General features: G+C 38.1%; 1 protein-coding gene and 1 pseudogene across 2 annotated transcripts in view; one reads left to right on the top strand and one right to left on the bottom strand.

Annotated features, from left to right (window-relative positions):
* Window positions 1–13,152, bottom strand: part of LOC100345443 (uncharacterized) — a 168,251-nt pseudogene extending 155,099 nt beyond the window's left edge.
* The window catches only part of RYR2 (ryanodine receptor 2), a 772,754-nt gene that overhangs the window by 183,551 nt on the left and 567,260 nt on the right, over window positions 1–21,943 (top strand).

Genomic DNA, 21,943 nt, shown 5'->3' with positions numbered 1-21,943 from the left:
GTTGAGCTAAGTACTTCTCCTCTAAATTTCCTCCGAACTCCAAGATTTCACATTAAAGCTACATTCTTTATTTAAATTGTGTCATTGTTTTTCAATGAGCTGGTTGCACATGATTACAAAATGTGTTCCATTTGTATGTAAGTGAGTGAATGAAACAGACATGTTATTTCTAACATTACCATAATCTTAGTATGATATCGCATTATATATTTTTCAAAGAACATTCTCAGATCAAATAGAAATGAATACCTGAAATGAGTCCAACTATATATGCTATATTTTTAAAGTTTATTTCTTTATTTGAAAGGAAGAGTGACAGAAAGAAGAAAAGAGCTGCAGAATCTCCCATCTGTTGCTTCACTCCCTAAATTGCCACAACAGCTTGGGTTGGGCTCAGCTGAAGCCAGAAGCCAGAACTATATCCTGGTGTCCCACATAGCCGACAGGGACACTAGTGCTTGGACGATCTGCTGCTTTCCCAGGCACTTTAGCAGGGAGCTGAATCAGGAGCCAAGCATCCAAGACTGGGAGCAGTACTCAATATGGGATGCCAGCATCACAAGCAGTGGTTTAACTTGATGCACCACAGTGCCAGCCCCAGTGTGTGCCATCTCACTTGTTAGATTCAAGGTTGCTGGCATTTTAGGAAGAAGCTATATTGTTTTAATTGGAAGCCTGTGCTGCCTGGAATAACCAGTAAGGAAGAGAAAAGTCACATACATTATTAGTTTTAGGACATAGTTTGAGCTGAACACTCTTCCCAATAGTTAGTCACATTGTGCCAGGCTATGAGTGTGTGCTAATTGTAAGTCAACCTATCTGTGATGCTATCCATGTATGAAGCATCCTTAGGTTGAATATATAGAAATAGGGAAAAAAACGCATCTTGGGACACATAAAGTATGATATATTCTTAGAACTGACTTTAGAAGCTGATATGCAGTAGTTTGGACTTTGAATTCTTCTGTGGTCAGTCTAAATGCTTCAATTGAAATATAGCTGTTTGGGGCTGGCGCTGTGCCGTAGCGGATAAAGCTGCTGCCTGTGGTGCTGGCATCCCATATGGGTGTCAGTTCACGTCCCGGCTGCTCCACTTCCGATCCAGCTTTCTGCTATGGCCTGGGAAAGAAGTAATAGATGGCCCAAGTCCTTAGGCCCCTGCACCCATGTGGGTGGCTCCTGGCTCCTGGCTTCAGTTCGGTGCAGCTCCAGCTGTAGCGGCCATCTGGGGAGTGAACCAGTGGATGGAAGACTTCTCTCTCTCTGTTTCTGCCTCTCCTTCTCCCTCTGTGTAACGCTGACTTTCAAGTAAATAAATAAATCTTTAAAAACACACAAAAGTGGAATATGGTTGGCAATGGACTACCTGAAATGTAATCTATAGAAGTGAAATTGACACTTTGAGATGTAATGATTTTGAACAGTCCTTCTCTCAACTGTTGAGGAAGAGTGTTTTTTTTTCTTACTATTTGTTGAACTCTTTACTTAGTGTAGGGTAAAGCTTATGAATATAAAATAAACTGAAAATACATCTTTGTGAAAGATAAGAATGAGAATAGGAGAGGGAAGAGGAAGAAAGGTTGGAGTGCGGGCAGGAGGGAGGCTAAGGTGGGAAAAATCACTGTGTTCCTAAATTTATATATATTAAATGCATGAACTTTGTATACCTTAAGTAAAAATTTTCTTGGAAAAAAAGAAATAGACTAGCTAAAAAATAGAAGAAAAAAGAAATATAGTTGGTCACTCTATTTATGTATCTGTAAGTCAGGGTTGGGGAATATCCAGTCCATGGGCCGTATAAGACTGGCAAAAACCATTTGGTCTGGTCCAGCCAAGGTAACTGCAGGTGGGATTAAAAATTCAATAAATAGATACAGGTTAACTTGTAAGTTAATTTTGTATGGCCCATGAATGATGTTCTAAATATCTAGAAGGTCCTTGGTAGAAAAATGGTTTCCTACTTCCGGAGGAGATTACAAAACAGAGATAAATCAATATCATTCAGTGAAGAATTTAAAACATGGATAATATATAATTTTCTAGTTGACTAGTTTAATGATTTGAACTCTTTAAGAGAAACAAAAAAGGAAACTATTTCTGCTAGAAATATTGTGGTTAATAAAAAATTATTTTCAAAAATTTACTCATGAGGATAGAATCACAACTTACTGGTGATGGGGGAATTAGTTATGCCTTTTATATGTTGAAAACCATGTATTTCTTCATCTGTTAAATCCAAGTTTTCCTTAATTAGGCCTAAATGGTATTTTGATCATCTTTTGTTGTCAGGTTTCAGATGACAGTAAAGTCATGTATACATAATCCTCAGAGGAGTTTTAAGAACTGAGAGAGACTTTAGAAATAACTAAGACATATTTCTCTTGTTACCAAACAGTAGACTGGGACTCAGGTAAATGAATACTGTGTTCCATGTCAAACAGCTAGATTATTGGCAAAGCCTACACTTGGACTTCCTAGTTCCTAACAAGGACAATCTTAGGATAAGTAAATGCAGAAATTTACATCAAGGATAGGATGATTTTTAAAAATTCTAATTCGATTCAAATCAAATCCAATAGATTCAGTACACATTTTTCAACCATAGAATATTATATGGTTTAGGAAAGCTAGAGGATATTTATGCCAGTTTAAAAAAGTTAATACTTAAGGTGGCCAGTGCTGTGACATAGAGGATAAAGCTGCTGCCTGCAGTGCTGGTATCCTATATGATGCCAGTTCTCATCCTGGCTGCTCCACTTCAGATCCAGCTCTCTGCTATGGCCTGGTAAAGCAGTAGATGATGGCCCAAATCCTTGGGCCCCTGCACCTGTTTGGGAGACCAGGAAGAAGCTCCTGGCTCCTGGCTTTGGATTGGCTCAGCTCCAGTAGTTGTGGCCAATTAGGGAGTAAAAAAAACGGATGGTAGAACCCTCTCTCTCTCTCTCTCTCTCTCTCCCCAACTCTGTCTTTCAAATAAATAAAATAAATCTCTAAAAATAGTTTAATACTCAATACACGTATACATATACTTAACATATACATTTTTTGAAATGTTATTGTGAAGTGAGAAATTGAGAAAAATGTATTAATATAACATGAATATTGATGCAGATGAGTGCTAATATCTTAAAAATCACTTCAGTACAGGGTTTCTTCTGAAATTTCCTAGAAAATTACTTCCTTTCATTAAAGTTTTTAGGTAGGACTGGCACTGAGGCATAGTAGACTAAGCCTCCACCTGTGGCACCGGCACTCCACATGGGTGCCTGTTCATGTCCCAGTTGCTTCTCTTCTGATCCAGCTCTCTACTTATGTCCTGAGAAGGAAATGGAAGATGGCTCAAGTGCTGGGTCCCATGTACCCCTGCAGGGGACCTGGAAGAAGCTCTTGGCTCCTGGCTTCAGATCAGTCCAGTTCCAGCTGTTGAGCCAGCAGATAGAACACCTTCTGCGTGCACTCTCTCTCTCTCTCTTTCTCTATAACTCTACCTCTAAAATAAATAAAAAATATTTTAAAAAAATTTTAGGTTTGAGGTTCTGTGAATTTGAAGATGTGATGTTGCCAGTGCTGTAATGATTTACTTGTGTTACTGACACTGTTGAGTCTTTGGGATATTAGCAGTCTTTGCGGATGTATGTGCCAAAATCCAACTGAAACTGGATTAAGCCAAAATAAAGAGGAGCAGATCTATAGGATTTGACTCATGTAAGTGTAAAGTCCAGGGTAGGTCTCAACTGAAGCATGATGTTCCCCAAGGTTTCAACTATGACATTACAAGTGGCCCCTCTTTGTTTCTTGCCTATGTTTTCATTTTTTTTTTTTTTGCTTGGTTTGCGGGCAAGGTTTCCCCATGATGTGGAAAGATAGTAAGCAGCAGCTCCAGGTCCACAATTTCCTAGCTTTGAGACAGGCAAGCAGAGTTTCTCTTTCCTTGTAGTTTAATTTTACCTACTTGGGTCGTGTCCTAGGAAGAGGAAAGGAATTAGCCTAGAGGAGCAAGGGAGGTATAATTAGCTCTTTCCAAATCACATGGACTGACAATGTAGCAGGGAGGTCCAGCACACATCAAGGTGTCTCACTAGAAGGGATGGCAATCACTGGGCTGTCCAAACAACAGATGGCTTCTCCCTTCTGCTTAAATGTTACTATTCATGTGTGTTCACGCACAAGGTGCTGTTAAAACATTTAGAAAAATAATACTCTTTCCACATTTAGTACATCTTGGCTTCCAGTCTAATCCCACTAGTCCACGTGGAGGCTCCTTGTGTCAAAGCTATTTATAGCAGTGCTCTTAAAGTCTGCTCATCTTTTAAAACCAAAGAGATTCCTTGTTTTTTTTTTTTTAATGATTTGAATCATTATTTTAATGTTTTTTTTAGTACTTTTTATTTAAAAAAGATTTTATATTATTTGAAAGAGTTACAGAGAGAGAGAGAGAGACAGACAGACAGACAGAGACAGAGACAGAGATGTCTTCCATCATTTGATTCATTCCCCAGATGTCCCAATGGCTAGTGCTGGAACTTCATCTGGGTCTTCCACATGAGTGGCAGGGTCCAAGCACTTTAGCTTGGCTATTATCAGGGAGTTGGATTGGAAGTAGAGCAGACTATACCTGCAGGCAACCATATGGGATGCCAGTGTCACAAGTGGAAACTTTACTTGCTAAGCCATAATGACAGCCCCTATCAGCATGTATTAAAGATAATGTTTTTGAAATATGATTAAACTCTTCAAAATTCTCCTTGGTGGTGTTTGAATGCCTTTCTGAAGCTTGGGTAAGTAGAACAACTGCATGAGGAAATTTCTACATAACTTCTCAAGAAAAACATGCACCTCTAATTAGAAATAAAATTCAGCTCTACTTCTGCATTTGGAAGGGCCCAGGAATGGTAAGGATGTAGAGTTAAAACATATGTGGTTTATTTCTATATCAGTAGAGAGGTTAGAGCTGTCAAAAACAAACCTGGGAGCACTCATTTGGCTAGAGGTTAATATGCCCATATGCCACATTGGAGTGCCTGAGGTGGAGTCCCAGTTCCACTCCTGATTCCAGCTTCCTGCTAATGCTCAACCTGGGAAGCAGCAGGTGATGGTTCAAGTGGTTGAGTTGTAGCCACCCTTGGGGGAGACCTGGATTGAGTTTCCAGCTCCTAACATTAGGCTTGTCCAGTCCTACCATTGTGAGCACTTGAGGGATGAGCCAGCTGTGGGAGCTCTCTTTCTCTCTCTCTCTCTCTCTCTCTCTCTCTCTCTCTCTCTCTCTCTGTCTCCTAATAAAGAATTGAAATTTTTTAAAAATGTAAAAAAATTTCAATAATATAAACTCTGGTTTAATATAAATTTAGGTGTTTTAAACTATGTAAAACTGAGTAGAAAACAGAGTGAAAGGGCAGTGATGATTAGGGAATATAATTCATTTCATTCATTAATTCTGAATTAGGCAGTCTTTATTCTGTCTCATCATAGAATTTAAATAATTTTTTTTTGAATTTGGGCATCAGGATTTTTTTATTTTAATTTTTTATTTATAGAAGGTGGACAGATTTCATGTATTTCATATATACAGTTTGAGCATAATGATACTTCCCATCCTGACCCTTTCTCTTGCCCACTCTCCCACCCTCCTTCCTCCTTCTTTTCTTATTTTTTCTTTTAATTTTTGTGATGATGTACTTTCAGTTTATTTTATAATCACAAGCTTAACCCCTCATATAAAGAATTCAACAAATAGTAAATAGAAAAAGCACTGTTCTTCAAAAGAATAGACAAGGGTTTTAAACAATAATCAAATCTCAAAATGTCAATTTTGCTCATATACATTATATTTTTGTGCTCTATGTATCAGTTACCACAAATCAGGGAAAATATATTTGTCTGTTTGGGACTGACTTATTTCACTAAGCATAATTGTTTCCAGTTGTATCCATTTTGTTGCCAAAGACAGGATTTCATTTTTGTTACAACTCAGTAGTATTCCATAGTGCATAAATACCACATTTTCTTTATCCACTGTTTAGTTGATGGACATGTAGGTTGATTCCATATTGTAGTTATTATGAATTGACCTGTAGTCAACATGGGGGTACAGATAACTCTTTCATAAGCTGATTTAATTTTGTTCAGGTAAATTCCCAGGAGGAATGGCTGGGTCATATGGTAGATTTATTTTCAGATTTCTGAGGATTCTGCATACTGTCGTGCATAATGATTGTACTATTTTACGTTCCCACCAACAGTGGCTTAGGGTATCTTTTTCCAACATCCTCGCCAGCATTTACTGTTTATTTGTTTTCGTTTTTTTTTTTTTTTTTTTTGATTTTTGGATGATAGCCATTCTAACTGGGTTGAGGTGAAGCCTTGCTGTGGTTTGGATTTGCATTTCCCTGATGGCTAATGGTCCTGAGTATTTTTTTATGTGTCTTTTGGCCATTTGAATTTAATCCTTTGAAAAATGTCTGTTCATATCCCTTGCCAATACGTAGCTGGATTATTTGTTTTGGGTTGTTGAGTTTCTTGAGATCTTTATGGATCATGGATAAGAATTCTTTATCAGTTCCGTAGTTTGCAAATGATTTATCTCATTCTGTTGGTTGCCTCTTCACTTTGTTGAGTATTTACTTTGCAGGACAGAAGCTTCTTAGCTTGGTGTAATCCCATTTGTCTAGTTTGCTTTTATTGCCTGCACTTCTGTGGGCTTTTCCAAGAAGTCATTGGCTATGCTAATGTCTTACAGAGTTTTCCCAGGTTCTCCTCTATTAATTTATGGTATCAGGTCATAGATGGAGATATTTGATCCATTTTGAGTTGATTTTTGTGTAAGGTGTAAGATAAGGGTCTTGTTTCATACTTCTGCATACATAGATCCAATTTTCCCAACACCATTTGTTGAAGATACTGTTAGTTCTTCAAGGATTGATTTTAGCTTTTTTTTGTGAAAGATTGTTGGTTGTAGATGCATGGATTAATTTATGGGGTTTTTGTTCTGTTCCATCAGTCTGGCTGTCTATTTTTTTTTTTTTTTTTGCCAATACCAAGCTGTTTTGATTACAAATGCCTTGTAACAGATCTTGAGTTCTGGTATTGTGATGCCTCTGGCTTTGATTTTGTTGTTTAAGATTATCTATTTGGGGTCTTTTGTGTTTCTAAAAAGTTTTTTTACTAGTAATTGTTGATCATTTTCTTTAATTCTAAAAGAAGCTTTAATGTCAAATTGCTCTATGTTCTGAGTGTTTTAATGTGTTTTATTTCTTTTCCCTTTTGTTTAGCAACTTGATCTGCATAAATGCCAGAAGAATTATTGAATTATGTGGAGTGTGTTCTTTTTTATTTTTCATTTTTTGGACATAAGCATTGTGGAAGCATAGTGGAAGAATAATAAAAATTCTTAAAGCTTTATTGGCTATATATGAAAGGCATATATTAGAAGAGAGGAGAGAGAGAGAGAGAGGAGAGGAGAGGAGAAAAGAGGAGTGGAGAGGAAAGAAGAGAAGAGAGGAGAGGAGAGATCAGGAGTGGAGATATCTTCCATTGGTGGGTTTACTCCCTAAATGCCTGCAACAATTGGGGCTTGACCAGCTGAAGCCAGGGCCTAGAGCTCCATCTGCGTCTCCCATGTGGATGGCAGGGTTCCAAGTACTTGGTATATTGTCTACTGCCTCCAAGGTACATTAGTAGGAAGCTGAATAGGAAGCAGAGGAAGTACCTGATCCCAGGCACTCTGATATGGGATGCAGGCATCCCGAGTGATGGCTTCAGCAGTTGGATCACGATACATAATAACCCTATTTTTTGATCTTGTATATGATTTTGCAAGTGATTATTGCTGTTAGTTAAAAGATACTCTTTTTGCATTTGGTTATGTATGTCTACTACTGACATCAGTATAAATATTGTTCTCATTTTAATTTAAAAGAAAGATCTTTCAATGATTCATGGCTTGCCATAAACAGTTGGATGATTTCCTTTCTGAATTTTTATATGAGATTGCTTGAGAAGACAGGAAAAGGAAAAACCCTCAAAACTGTTAAATAGCCTCAGAAGAATAAGTATTTGGGCCCCTTAAAAATAATTGTTTCTTTAAAATCTGCTTTTTAATGATAGCTGCACTTTTCTTGTCATGCTGTGGACTTTTAAATTACACAGACTTTCATAGTTAGCATGCCCACTCTTCCTCTTGTCCTTTCAAGGATAATCTTTAATAAGAGAGGCAGTTACACAACTATAGGGGAAAGGAAGCATTAAAAAACAGCCCACTCAGATGTCATGGACCAGCAAGGGGCTGCTGGGTTGGAGCCTTATTATGTCAGTTACCCCAAGAGACTTCCTCTTTTGCTGTTTGAGTAAGAAATGGAGCTCAAATGACAATTTAATAAGCTGCACTTGCTGTCCATTGTGATTCAGTCAGGAGTTCTGGGCACCATGGGAAGAACACACAAAAGGGAAACATTTTGCAGAACAAAGAGGACTCCATCAGTATTTAGGTAATAGAAGAAAGGTGGAATAGAACCTCCTGGTAAGGAAGGAGAGATAAAGGTCACTGTTTTGAGAGGAGAGACTGCTGCAGATTATATTAAAAGAAAATAAAGACCCAGCTATCTAGGTGGGTCTTACAGTTGAAAAGTTATCCTGTGACTGACACCAGGGGAGCAAAAATTTAGAGGTTTCCATAGAAGTTGGTATCTCAGCCTAAAATCATGTTGCTTCAGGGTTTTTGTAGAATCTGACTGGAAGTAGTTTCAGACACAGAATTTGGATGTATTCATTGATTTTTAAAGGAGAAATACTGTAGGAGATAGTGTATCACTTTCTGTTTGACTCCGTCATCTTTTGCCAACACATCTGCAACATTAACCATAGTGATATTTTCTTAGTTTTTACCTCTCATCCATAAGCACACAGAGATTGTCAGGAGGGAAATTCCTTCTTTCTTTATTCATAGGAAATTGTAACTTTTGCTTGTAAAACAGACTTTACACATTTTCACTGCTAGAAAAGAATTAAAGGAGTGTTTTAATACAATTGGGTATTTGCACTGCTGTGTGTGACGCAATGAAGGGGGGAACCCAGTTTTCATGGTAAAAAGATGTAAGAAAATAGAGTTGTGGCTATCTTAATATTGAGATATTTCCACAAATTCCTATTTAGATTTTTAAAAGAAAGATATATAAAGATGACTAGACGTTGACTGTCCTCTTAGATATTTTTTAAATTAAAGACATGAAAGAAATTGTTGAATTGAGTGGCCTTGATTGGGTATCAGATATCACTCAAACTAGATAAAGAACCAGTTTCTATTTTGATGAAATTTCGATGAGAACAATTTGGAAGATTAGTAGTTTCTTTTCTCAAGCCATGTGTAGTTTTTGTATTATTCCTAGTGAATGCCTTTTTCCATTTTCCTCTAAGCTTTGTCTGGCTTAATGCAACTGTCTGCCTTTCATGGGTTCTATTGATCCTGTCCGACATCTTGGTATATGATCAGGTCTCACCATTATTAGTTTGCCATGCTTCTGAAACTGTGTCTGACCTTGTTCAAGGCTTCTGTTGCTAGATTCATGTTATTAGCTATGTGGAGCTTAATAATAGCTAACTATTAAATGGTATTTTATAGTTTATCAAGGGCTTCTATATGTTTTATTTAATTTGATCTTTATGATACTTACATGATAAAGGAAAGAGGTAAGAGTAGTGTTTTTTTTTAATTAATTTATTTTATTTGAAAGACAGAATTACAGAGAGGCAGAGCCAGAGAGAGAGGTCTTCCATTCACTGGTTCACTCCTCAGATGCCTACAACTGCTGGAGCTGTGCCAATCTGAAGCCAGAGGCCCAGAGTGTATCTGGATCTCCCACATGGGTGCAGGGGCCCAAAGACATGGGACATCTTGCTTTTTTCCAGATTTATTTATTTATTTGGAAATCAGAGTTCACAGAGAGAGAATGAGAGGCAGAGAGAGAGAGAAAGAGAGAGAGAGACAGACAGACAGACAGGTGTTCCACCTGCTGGTTCACTCCCCAGTTGGCTGCAATGCCTGGAGCTGTGCAGATCGGAAGCCAGGAGCAAGGAGCTTCTCTCAGGTCTCCCACATGGGTGCAGGGGCCCAAGGACTTGAGCCATCTTCTATTTCTTTCCCAGGCCATAGCAGAGAGCTGGATTGGAAGTGGAGCATCCGGGACTTGAACTGGTACTCATATGGGATGCCAGTACTGCAGGCAGTGTCTTTAACCACTATGCCAGGGCGCAGGCCTGAAGAGTAGTGTTTTTAAATGAATAATTGAATCTAGCTGAAATGGATTATTCCAAGGTTGGTCAGCTAGAAAGTAAGAGACTTGATAGTTTAACTCAAGTGTTTTGACTCCTATTTCAGAGTTCTTTCCACTCTAATGCCTGCCCAAATTATCAAATCCTATCTTTCCACTATAATGCCTGCCTCAAACCCTAAGATGTTGTTAGTTACTTCCTGATGATTCTTGTGCCTTTGCTGTAATTTTACTGATTTTTTCATTTGCATTCTTCATTGGCTTATCAAGTTTATTTTAGCTTCTATTACATTCCAATAATGGTGATATACACAGATAAATCAAGAAGAAAATGTGATCCTTGGCCTTGAAGAGTGTGGTCTAAATAAGAATGATCCATAACAGCAAGTGTGATGAATGTGTTGAATCATTGTCCCAATGAGGAAATCTGTCACTTTGGTCTACTCCAAGATGTACAGAATAATTTATGCTTTAACTTTGTAAAATTACCTAGTTTAGGCAACTATAGTTCCCTTTCCTAGTGTGCCTCTAGTAGTATAGGGATGAATTAATGCCAGCAAAGGTAAACTGGACAGCAGACTGGGAATGGCTCCATAGAACTTTGTTCCATGGAAGAGCACAGAGACAGAGGCCCAGCAAGAAAGTCGTGAGAGTGCTCCCGGTGCGGCTGCTCCCTGCTATCTGTTCCCTCAGCATTCCACTCTTTTATCTGCATAGTGCTTTATCACATACATACTCTATTATTATCAATTATCCACTTGTTCTCTCCCCCGAGTAGTCTCAGAGTGCTCTGAGGGCACTCATCGCCAACATTTTCAGAATACTTATCTCAGCATGTCCAAATTACTCACACACTAGTAGTGCACTTTATCCCTTCTACCCAATCGTTCTTCTTCCATTTTATATCATAATGCCACATATTTCTGTAGTATTGCAGAGATTAAAAGCATTCTCACATTTAAATATGAGTCATCCATCTGTACATCTGTGACATTTGTAACCTGAGGTGGGTTCTGTCAGTCCTACATTTCCCTAGGTGTCTCACTATCCTGTGTTCCACGTTCTTCTCCTTTTTCCTCATTCTCAGCTGATAGCTTCTTACTTCACTGAGCAGTTGGGTGGGAACTTCTACATCCTCCCACCACTAAATCAGCCAAACTCCCAGCAACTACATTGCTCCTCCCTGAGGCTACTACCTTTACCTGGGTTCCAGAGCATCTATCCCATTTCTTGCCTGAATCCTCACCTTTTTATCTTCATTGCATCTTTTCAAGATTATTTGCATCAGCATGTAAACATGTGGAATCTCATTATTTCTCAACCATGTCAAGAATACCTCACGTGAAACCTTATCCTAGATATCCCTTAGATATGGTTTGCTGTGTCACTTCATGGAGGGACTTGCCCCTAAGAGATCTTCCCTGTGTAGCCTATTTAAAATTTCAGTGCCCACCATTTCTTTGAACATTGCGCTGTATTTATTTGCTTCACAACAGTTCTCTGATAAGTGTGTGTGTTTGTATAGGGAAACTGATCATTGTCTGTATCTTCTGTTTTATTTCTGTGATAAGAATTTTATCTGTTTTGGTTTCCTGTTTCTATAGTACCAAGAATGTTGCCTGAAATAGTATAGAAGCCCGCCAATTCTTTTCTTCACGCCATACTCTTTACAGTTATTATGATATCTCTCTGATAACCTTTATAGCACAATTCAAAAGTTGCATATATCTGATGTTCTACTTTCTCTCCTCCCATTGTCTTGAATCTCCTTCATCTGTACAACTCCATTAAAATGTCACTCTACCAGGCCACCAAAGCAAACTATTCTGCCAGTGATAGTGGAAATTCTGGGCCTCCTTACATGCAATCCATGTGGTTGAAATTTTTAAACTGTTATTTATTTATTTGAAAGGCAAACCAAAGGTGTGGGGGGGGGGGAAGGGAGGTGGAGGGGAGAGGTAGAGGGGGAGGGGAGAGGGAGAGGGAGAGGAAGAGGGAGAAGCAGAGATATTCAATTTCTTGGTTTACTCCCTAAAGGGACACGGTAGCCATGTGTGTGGGTCAGGCTGAAGCCAGGAGCCAGGAACTGCAAACTGGTCTACCGTATGGTGGCAGGGGTCCATGTACTTGATCCATCTTCTGCCTTCTCAGGCACATCAGCAGGAAGCTAGATTGCAAGTGGCATAATCAGGGCATGAATCAGCTTTCTGGAAGGGGATGCCAGCATTGCAAATGGTAGCTTAACATGCTGCTCCACAAGGCTGGTCCTGATTGACTATTTTTTCTTTCCTTTGTAATCTGTTTACGTCATGTGGCTCCTGATTGTCCTACTACCATACTGACTATTCTCTGCCCTTCCCAAACCCATAATGTTGATGCACCAGGGTTCACTTTGAGATCTTGTTTTTAGTTACCCATTCATCCACTTGGTGATCACAACTTGTATCATGTATTTAAATACATTGAGCCATGACACTTCCCTTGAATTCTAGATTTGTATATCTGGCTGCCTCCTTGCGATCTCACTTAGATGGAAGTCATCACAAACCTAATGCACCCAGCCTTGGCTTTGTATCCTCCTTCCCCACCATAAACTGCTTTTCCTCAGTGTTCCCTATTTCATTGCATCGCACCGCCATCTACTCACATGTTCAGGCCTAAAACCTTGTAATCATTCTTTCCACATTGGTGAGTCCTGTCTTTCTATTTTTGAATGACATCCAAATTCAGACCACTTGGCAACACTTTCAGGGGAAGCCCCTCCATCATAGTTACCGTCATCTTCTGCTTGGGCTGTCATGCTGACATCTCCTACTTCCAAGTTGGCAGCCTCAGTGATGCTTTTAGAGTAGATGTGAGTTATGCCATTCTTCTGCTCACAATGCTCCATGGCTCCCATCATATTTGGACTAAACTCCTAAGCCTTTCCCATGGCCAGCAGTGCACTCTGGATCTGCCCTGCTAAGTCTCTGCCCTCATTGCCCCCTACTTGTCCCTCCAGCCCCCTCATGCTTCCTGGAACTTACCAAGTCCTTTTTTGCTATAGGGATTTTTTTGTTTGCTGCACTGTCCTGGCTGTAATAATCTACCTGCTCATTGCCAAGTTTTTGCAGATCTTAGCTCAGTGTTCCCTCATCAGACAGATCCTTTCTTACCACACTATAATAGAACCCTTTTCATTGATCTTAAGCATTTGACCTTGTCCTCCTTTTATTCTTAGATCTTATTACCTGATCTTAAATATTATATCTGTTCATTTTAATATTAGTGATATCCTTCTCCTCATTTATAAGTTCTATGGGTATAAGCACCTGTTCTGTCCTATTCGTGGTCTTATATGTTGAATGCATGAATTTAATTCTTAGAAAATAGGAGTAGAGAAGGAATAATGCGTCATAATATTTAGTATTCTGAAAACTCTTTCCTGGGTGCTTTGTAAAAATTACGTTTTTGATTAATTTGATTCCTTACAACTAACCTCATTGTTTCATTTCAAAAACTACAATTTCAGTCAGTGTAAAGAGAGAGCTAGAGAGCTGGGATTCCAAACCCAGTGTTTCTCATTCAAAAGTAAAAGTCCACTTAGTTCATGTTATTATTAAATTATCAAATTACTGTTGATCAAATTAGTATGTGATATATCAAATTACTATATGATTCCATAGTGAATCATTATGTAGTGGAAACTTATATATAGTAGATAATTATAAATTATTGTTATATAACATATGATTTTCATCCAACAGATGGGAAACCTGCAGATGACGTGATGGATGAGTTGTCTGGGGGAAGCATTGCTAGAACCCATTGCTAGTGTTGGTTCAAGTACTTTGAAATCTAATTTGTTGATTCATCTCCAGTGAGCTGTTTTTGTACAACCACAAGATTTCTGTGATACAGACTTTGTACCTCTCAGTTTTTCTGAGTTAACCTTTCTGTTTATTCTATTTGACCCCTTGTAAAGTGGCAGAGGGTCATTTGTGTGTTCAACACTAAGCTTTTCAAAATCTTGTCTTCAAACTTGTACCATGATTTTCCTTCATGGACCAGTTAACCTTTGGTTGATCTTTATGGTCCATGTGTGAGTTGGAAACAACAGTTGAGCTGAAACTTGCTATTTTGCTTGTGCTTGCTTTCTGTAATGCAAATGTACTACCTCTCTTCATGAATATTTTTTTTTGCTCAGGTATAAATTTTTGTTTCCAAAAATAAATAAATTGCTTGTTCATGGAGTCATTCCCAGACCAGAAAAAAAAAAAAAAAAAAAAAAACCAAAAAAAACCAAACGCTCAGCTGAAATATTTACTGATTGCAAGAAAAATGAGATAATTTACTAAAAGCCTATAAAAACATGGGGGGAAGGGTGCAGTACTGGGTACACTAGATAGTACTTGGTATTTTTAAAAACTACACTAAAATTAGCAAGAAAAAGATAATTTAGTAAGTTTTCCAATTACAGGAATCAATTGGAAGCTGAAATATGAATTCATATTTAACCTTATTTTTTTAAAAAAATTTGTGAACCTACAGATAAATGTTATGTCCATACATACAGAGTTGTGAACATATTATATAAATATGAATGTGAGGAGACTCATAGCAAAACATACCCCAGGGATATAATTAAAATTACTTCTTTTTTTAAAAAATATTTACTTATTTAATTTTTTTTAAGAGGTAGAGATACAAAAAGAGGAGGAGAAAGAGAAAAAGAGAGAGAGAGAGAGAGAGATCTTCCATCTGCTGGTTTACTCCCTAGATGGCTATACCAGCCAGGGCTGGGCCAGGCCAAAGCTAGGAGCCAGGAGCTCCTTCTGGGTCTCTCATGTGGGTTCAGAGGCTAAAGCAATTATGTCATCCTCTACTGCTTTCCAAGGTGCATTATCAGGGAGCTGGATCAGAAGTGGAGCAGCCAGTACTTGAACCAGTGCCCATATGGAATGCCGACACTGCAGGCAGAGGCTTGACCTTCTCTGCCACAGTGCTGACCTCTAAAATTACTTCTTAAGATAACAGTATGCAATGCTCTGTGTTTTTGTTGAACACTCTTTGGTGTTTATTCTCCTAGGTGATATACTATATATCTGTCCCAGCTGCTGCTTTGTTTTTCATATAGTCTTGGAAATTTTTCCTTGTGCTGTACACTAAAAGGAAAATACACTTGCTGAAGGTCACTATGTGGTGCAGTTCATGAAAAGACAGAAAAGTCTGAAATTACCTTATCTTCAGATAATGAGTTTTGGAGGTTCAGATATAGAACTTGAAAATTGCCTCCAAAATTACTTTTCCTTCTTTTCATATATAACACTTGTATATGCATGGCCTCACCTTCTCAATATTCTTCCTTATATAGCCTTTTCAGTAACCCTCAAAGTGTTGGAATACTTAGTGTGCTATTGTTCTCTTTTCAGAATTTTAACAAGATTTATTCAGTCTGAGTCTGGCATGGCTCTTTGAGAATTCCTGGCACTAGCTCATTGTGGTGTCTGCCCTTCTTTAGAGAGGAGGAAGATGATCTTGAACATTCTAAAATATGCACACAACCTAAACTAATATATTATACATAATATATACACATATTTATACTTCTATGTGAGATTCCTCTACTCCATTCGTAGATACTGAATATTGCAGTGTAAAATGAATAAATGTGTTTAACTTTCCATAGAAACATCCCATCTCATCAACATATTGTAGGGTGTGCATTGTTCTCCAGTGCGGTGGCCAGTATGGATTCTAAGAGGTCAGTCTGTCTGATATTTGCTTTGGACTCTTTAGTATTTGTACTTGAGTGTCAACCAGACATCAAGGAGATGCTATGGAATACTAGGTTACTCTGCTTGTCTCTGTGTCAATTTTAACCTTTTATGTGCAAATAGGAGCATTTATTTTCTTCTTTAGTAGCCACTTATTTGGTCCAATTCCACTTGTAGATATGAGAAAGTTGAAATTACTTTCTTTGAATACTCAGCACATATTATAATGAATTTTAATAGAAATCTTGACATGTGAGGCAATCTTTAATACCATGTGGGAAGTTCTGTACATTCAGAGCTGAAAGATAAGTATGGATTTCATTCACGCCTACTTTCCAATAGGAAGGAGAGACATGCATTTTGGTTGATGTTATTGTTTGGTGACTGTATCTGTCAATGTTAATCTTTATCTCACAAGAAACAGACTTGAGTTTGAATGTCTGAAATACATACAGTTTCTCTGGACTTGATGTTTTACTTGAAAGGTGACTCCATTATAATAAAGGTCAAAGTCAATGCCTAATTTTTAAGATTTTTTTTCATTGTTATTCCACATAGATCGTAAATTATCCAAATCATTTTAGGCTCGTTAATCCCTTTATCTTTTTCTAATCCCAATTTTTACTTTATTATTGCTGTTGAAATAGTGCAGAAACTTGCTTAATTTTAAGCACTTCTAACATATGAACAAAGAAATGTCCATTGCTTTATGGTTACTGGGAATCTTTTTTCTCGTTAGTGTCAATTAAGAAGTATACTTTCTGTCACTAAGTCTGAGTGTTATTCATGGTGGTGGTTTCCATTATTTTTCACATAATTTGGAATAAAATTTCACTAGAGAGTAGACAGGAACTATCAGATCATGATGCTGAAATGGATTTTTTTTTTTAGTGTTCTATTGATATGTCAGTCCTGACCTACCTCAACTCTTCTGTAGTTGGCACTGGATAGATTATAAGATTGTATCTACATCCACAAGTTATTTGTGTGATATTCTAGTTCTATTTGCTATGTGCACATGTAAATGTTTACCTCTTCCTTAGTGATTTAGCAGCTCTAATATTCAGTAGCCCATTATGCAGGAGGAGATGGCAGTCAGATAATTGGGATGGAATTTACTCACTCATAGTTTTTAGAATTGCACATTTGTGGTGATAATAATCATCAGAGTAACTTGTCATCAGTTTTTTTACTGTTTGGCAGCTCTCTCTAGAATTATTCCTTTCTTTCTTGCCCTGGAGTCAGCTGTTCTTTGACTATTCTCCTTCCCTGGGTTCTCTGCTCCTACTGATTTCAGTTCCTGGATTTTGAGGTCACACACAGAAACATCGGAAAGCAGTGTTTGGGAAGGAAGATACTCTCCTAATTCCTATATCAACACTTCTGACCCAGCTTCCTGCCGATGCATCTGGGAAAGCAGTGGAAGGTGGCCCAAGTCCTTGGGCCCTTGCACCCACGTAGGAGACCCAGAAGAAGCTCCAGGCACTGGCTTCGGACCAGGCCAGCTTCAGCCATTGTGGCCATTTGGGGAGTGAACCAGCAGATAGAAGACCCTGCCCTGCCTCTGCCTCTCTGTAGCTCTGCCTTTCAAATAAATAAAATCTTTACTAAAAAAAGGATTGCTTTCCCTTTTCTATCTGGGTTAATCTCTGCTTCTCTCTGTCCTTCCCTAAAACCCCTCTGAGTAGCATTACTTTAGACTGGACTTTCTTGATTAAATTTCAATTACCTATGAATGATATATTCATACTTCTTTGCATCTCACCCACTGACAGCTATTCTTTGATTCAAAAAATTTGCCTGGTATTTTCTGCATGCTTGTTTTTCATTTGGTTTACTTGTCATTGAACAATTGGTCTCCAATATGTCTGTTTAATTTAGCTGTGGTCATTCCATCAAAATATATTAGATAAAAATGTCACAGTGTTATACTTTATCTTTCCATTCAGTGATTTTGTATCATTGTAGGTGGCAGTATATCCTAGATGTTAGAAGCTCTTGGAGTTGAGTAGACCTAGACTTAATTCCTATTCAACTGCTTGCCAGCTGTGTAATCATGAACAAATGAATTACTCTTACAATACTTCTTTTTTCTTCATTTGCTATATAACAATAACAGCAACAACAATAATATTTAGCTTATGGAAATCTTAATTTCCTCATCCATTGATTGTCCATTTGTTGACAGATTTTTACCATACAATGGTTATAAATTAATAATAAAGCGGACCTGGGCCTCCTCATGAGATAATGTGTAGTTCCTTGGACATAGATGCTTAATGATTATTAGCTACCCTTAGGAGAGGTAGTTGTACTAGAATATAATAGATTTTAGCTCTGTTTCCTTTTGTTCATTCATTTTTTTTTCTACAGGTAGATTGTCTACTTTGTGCTAGATATTGGGTATGCAGTATGAACAAGGTAGGCAGAGACCTGTCTTTGTGTAGCGTACATACTTGTGGGAGAAAACAGCAAGCAAGAAAACAAATAAATCAATTACAGTGTTATCCTTGTGATAAAGGCACTGGAGACATCAGGGTGGATATGGCAGTAAGGAAGGAGATGCCTGTATGGAAAGATCTGAAGGAAGTGAAGGAGTGGATTTTACAGTGATTTGGAGGAAAAATACTGGAAAAGAAAAAAATAAGCATTGGCCTTGAAGCAGAAAAGGACTTGTATATTTGTAGAACACAAAGGAATTTTGTATGGCTGCACTGTAGTGAGCCAGGTGGGGAATGATATGACTGGGTGTCAAAGAGGTAGGAGGGAGTAGAGTAGATACTGCAGGACCTGATGGACATGAGAAGGAGTCAGATTTCACTAAGAATATAGGGATAGCAGGGCAGGTTACAGGAATAGGCAGTGAATAGGTGGAAATTATAAGGATGGCAGCCTAAGTGTCTGGTATTAATTACTATTTGACAATACCACTTACTGAGATAAGGAAAAGTGAGAGATGGCAAAATTTGGGGGTATTAAGGAAAGATTTATATTTATACTTGGTTATATTTGGCTATTAACATGGAGTCATTATTTATGGCTAATCACAAGATGTCTGTATAGGATATGCTTCTGTGACTTTTTAAAGAATGAATTAATTCACTTGCTAAGCAGACTGTTTAGCTGGGTTGCCAGGGCTGGACTGGAGCTGAGGCCAGACCTGGAAGTCACAATCCAGGTCTCTCATGTGGGTAGCAGAAGCCTAATCATTTAAACCATCATCAGTATCTCCCAGGGTCTGTATTAGTAGAAAGGTACAGTTAGGACCTGGAACTGGGAATTGAACCCAGTTACTCTGGTGCAGGACACAGGCATCTTAACAGGTAAACCAAATGCCTGCCCTTTTCTGTGGCATTTAAGAAATGAATTCAAGATCTTCTTTGTAGGAATCTCAGTGTTATTTTTCACTCAGTTGGCAGGAAGCTAAAAATTCAAGACTGTAAGGATTGCTGATGGGCAATAAGGAGCCAGCAGAGTCAGACTGTAGATCACTTAGTTGATGGCAATCTTACTGTTAGGGAATGCTAAGGAGTTTACTTAGAGTTTATTGGTGCAGTAAATTTTCTTAGTGTGGATGGATTTCCTGATTTAGTGTATGAAAGAAGAAAATATAAAGTTCCTTTTTTGATAGAAGTGTTTATTTCTACTAAACTGGAATGGAAAGGCATTGATGAAATGTTTATAAGTTCAGAGGCAACATTCTGCCTTTGCCTTATGCTTGGCCAGCTGCCACCTTTGACTTTGGAAATTAAGTAAGAGGTCTGATGTTTTGATCGTGTCTGATATTTGGGTATTTCTGTCATGCTTCCCTTCAGCTTACATTATCCAGGCCCATTTTTAATGCCCATAATCCTTTACATGTCATTTTGTGTATAAACTTTTGCAAAGGAGTCATCAGCATAGAGCAACAGATTACTTCTGAAGCTCTATTATTTTATGAGTTAAAAGATATCAACCATCAACTTTGCATAAAACTTCATACACAGCAAGAATAGGTGTGCCTAGTATTGAAAAACCCTCTAGCTCCTACTATTTAAAAAAAAGAGAGATAGTCTTATATAGTAAACATGTGAAAGATACACTTAATTTCTTTCCTTGAATATGCACAGGGAAGGAATTGGCTTCTCTCTTTTTGCCCTTTTCACAGAACCATTAAATGTGAGTGCTGAAAAAGACCTTGGAGAAAATTCAGTTCATCTACGAGGAGGGATTTGAGGATTGGACACTCATAGGCTCATATCACAGCAGAAAATTCCTAAGGAGAAGAACAGATTTTCTCCAAAGTTTCTGTTGTGTTGTTACACTATGAATTTGAATCACTATCAAATATCAGATGCACATCCTGATTAAAGGCTAGTCACATCACTTCTTATTCTGTTAGTGATTGGGCACTAAAAGAATGTTATTTAGTTCATGAAACAGGTGCAAAGTATAGTTATGTGTTCCCCGTTTGTCTCCCAGTGACTAATGCATGGGACATTTTACAAACAAGAGTAAATGGAAATGGGCTGACATAGATGAAACTGCATCAATGGACAAGAAGTGATAATACTGGAAGTTAATGTAAAGGAGTAGAAAGACTATCTGACTGTAGAATGTGGGCAGTCCAGATATGCAGTCAGAGGAACTTAGTAAAGGTGAGCTTCTCAACGTAAATTAGGAAAATGGTTTTGAATAGAGGATGAAGATATCCTTCAGGAAGTGGCATCTGGTGAAAAACTTCACACTGAGGGAAATTTCAGAGAGAGAGAGCTCATCATACTGAAAGCACAAAGGAGAAAATTCTGGAAGCTGACCCAAATGTGGAAGGAGTGTAATGGTTCACCAAGGCATAGAACCAGTACTCACTTTATGTGGAAAGTTGTGTGAAGGGAAGGAAAAGCCAGGTACTGCTCAAGCTATTCTTCATAGTGTTTTAAAAAGAAATGAAATACTTTAATTTCAGTGTTCCCAGTATTTTAAATTGTGCACTAAATTTAGTTTTTCTATTGTTTTCATTTTTCTGTACCTTTTAAATCATAATAGTGTTTTTAATATTCAGATTGTTATTTATAGGTTATAGGGCAATTATAAACCATCATAATTTTCTCAGATCGTCCAAAGACCATCATGTTGAGAGTCCCGTGCAAACTGAGGTTGTATAAATTTCTAAATGAATGAATATAGGCTGAATGAAAATCCCAGAATATTAGCTTACTTGTTTTTGAGTTATCTTCACTTATTTTCTATCTTATTTACTGTAAGAAAAAAAAGTATATCTCACGAAGCCTTTGAATTCCCTGTGTGCCAGAATGTGGTCATTTTCTCCACCTCTTCCACTACAACCATGGCCTGAGCCATCGTCTGTCTCCTGAATGGTTGCAGCAACCCCGTGAGGTCACCCTGTGCTCTGCTTTTAGGGCTTGACCCAATGGCTTCTCATTTTCCCCAGTAAGAGCCAGTGGTTTTGCAGTGACCTCCAGGCCTTTCATGAGCTGGTCCCATAAATGCTGACCTTATCCACTCTCTGGCTACTCTTCTCCAGATACAACAGTTTCCTGCCTATTTCTTGACTGTTCTAAGATAATGTTCCCCCTACCTGAGGGGCTTGTACCAGCCTTCCTTCTCTGGCTTGCTAGTCCTCTGAAGTCACGTGGCTAACTTCCTCGCCCTCCTTCATGTCTTCTCAATTGTCACCCTCTCAGTGAGGTCCTGACTTCTCACTCAGCCTAGCAGCACTTCTAATCTTACGCTGCTCTATTGTGTTTTTCATAGAGCTTTTCACTTTCTAAGATAATTTACAGATTCATCATGCTTTTGTTTATTGGCTCTTTTCACGCCAGATTGTAAGCCTAACAAGTTCGAGGATCTTTGGTTTGTCTGTGATTTATCTCAAACGCTTAGAGAACAGTTCCTAGCACACGTTGTGTCCTGAGTAAATAGCTG

Source organism: Oryctolagus cuniculus, chromosome 13 (genome assembly GCF_051225735.1).
Source record: "Oryctolagus cuniculus isolate XC-2025 breed Fujian yellow rabbit chromosome 13, ASM5122573v1, whole genome shotgun sequence".
NCBI classification, from domain to species: Eukaryota; Metazoa; Chordata; class Mammalia; order Lagomorpha; family Leporidae; genus Oryctolagus; species Oryctolagus cuniculus.
This window is presented reverse-complemented; position numbering and strand designations above follow the sequence as displayed.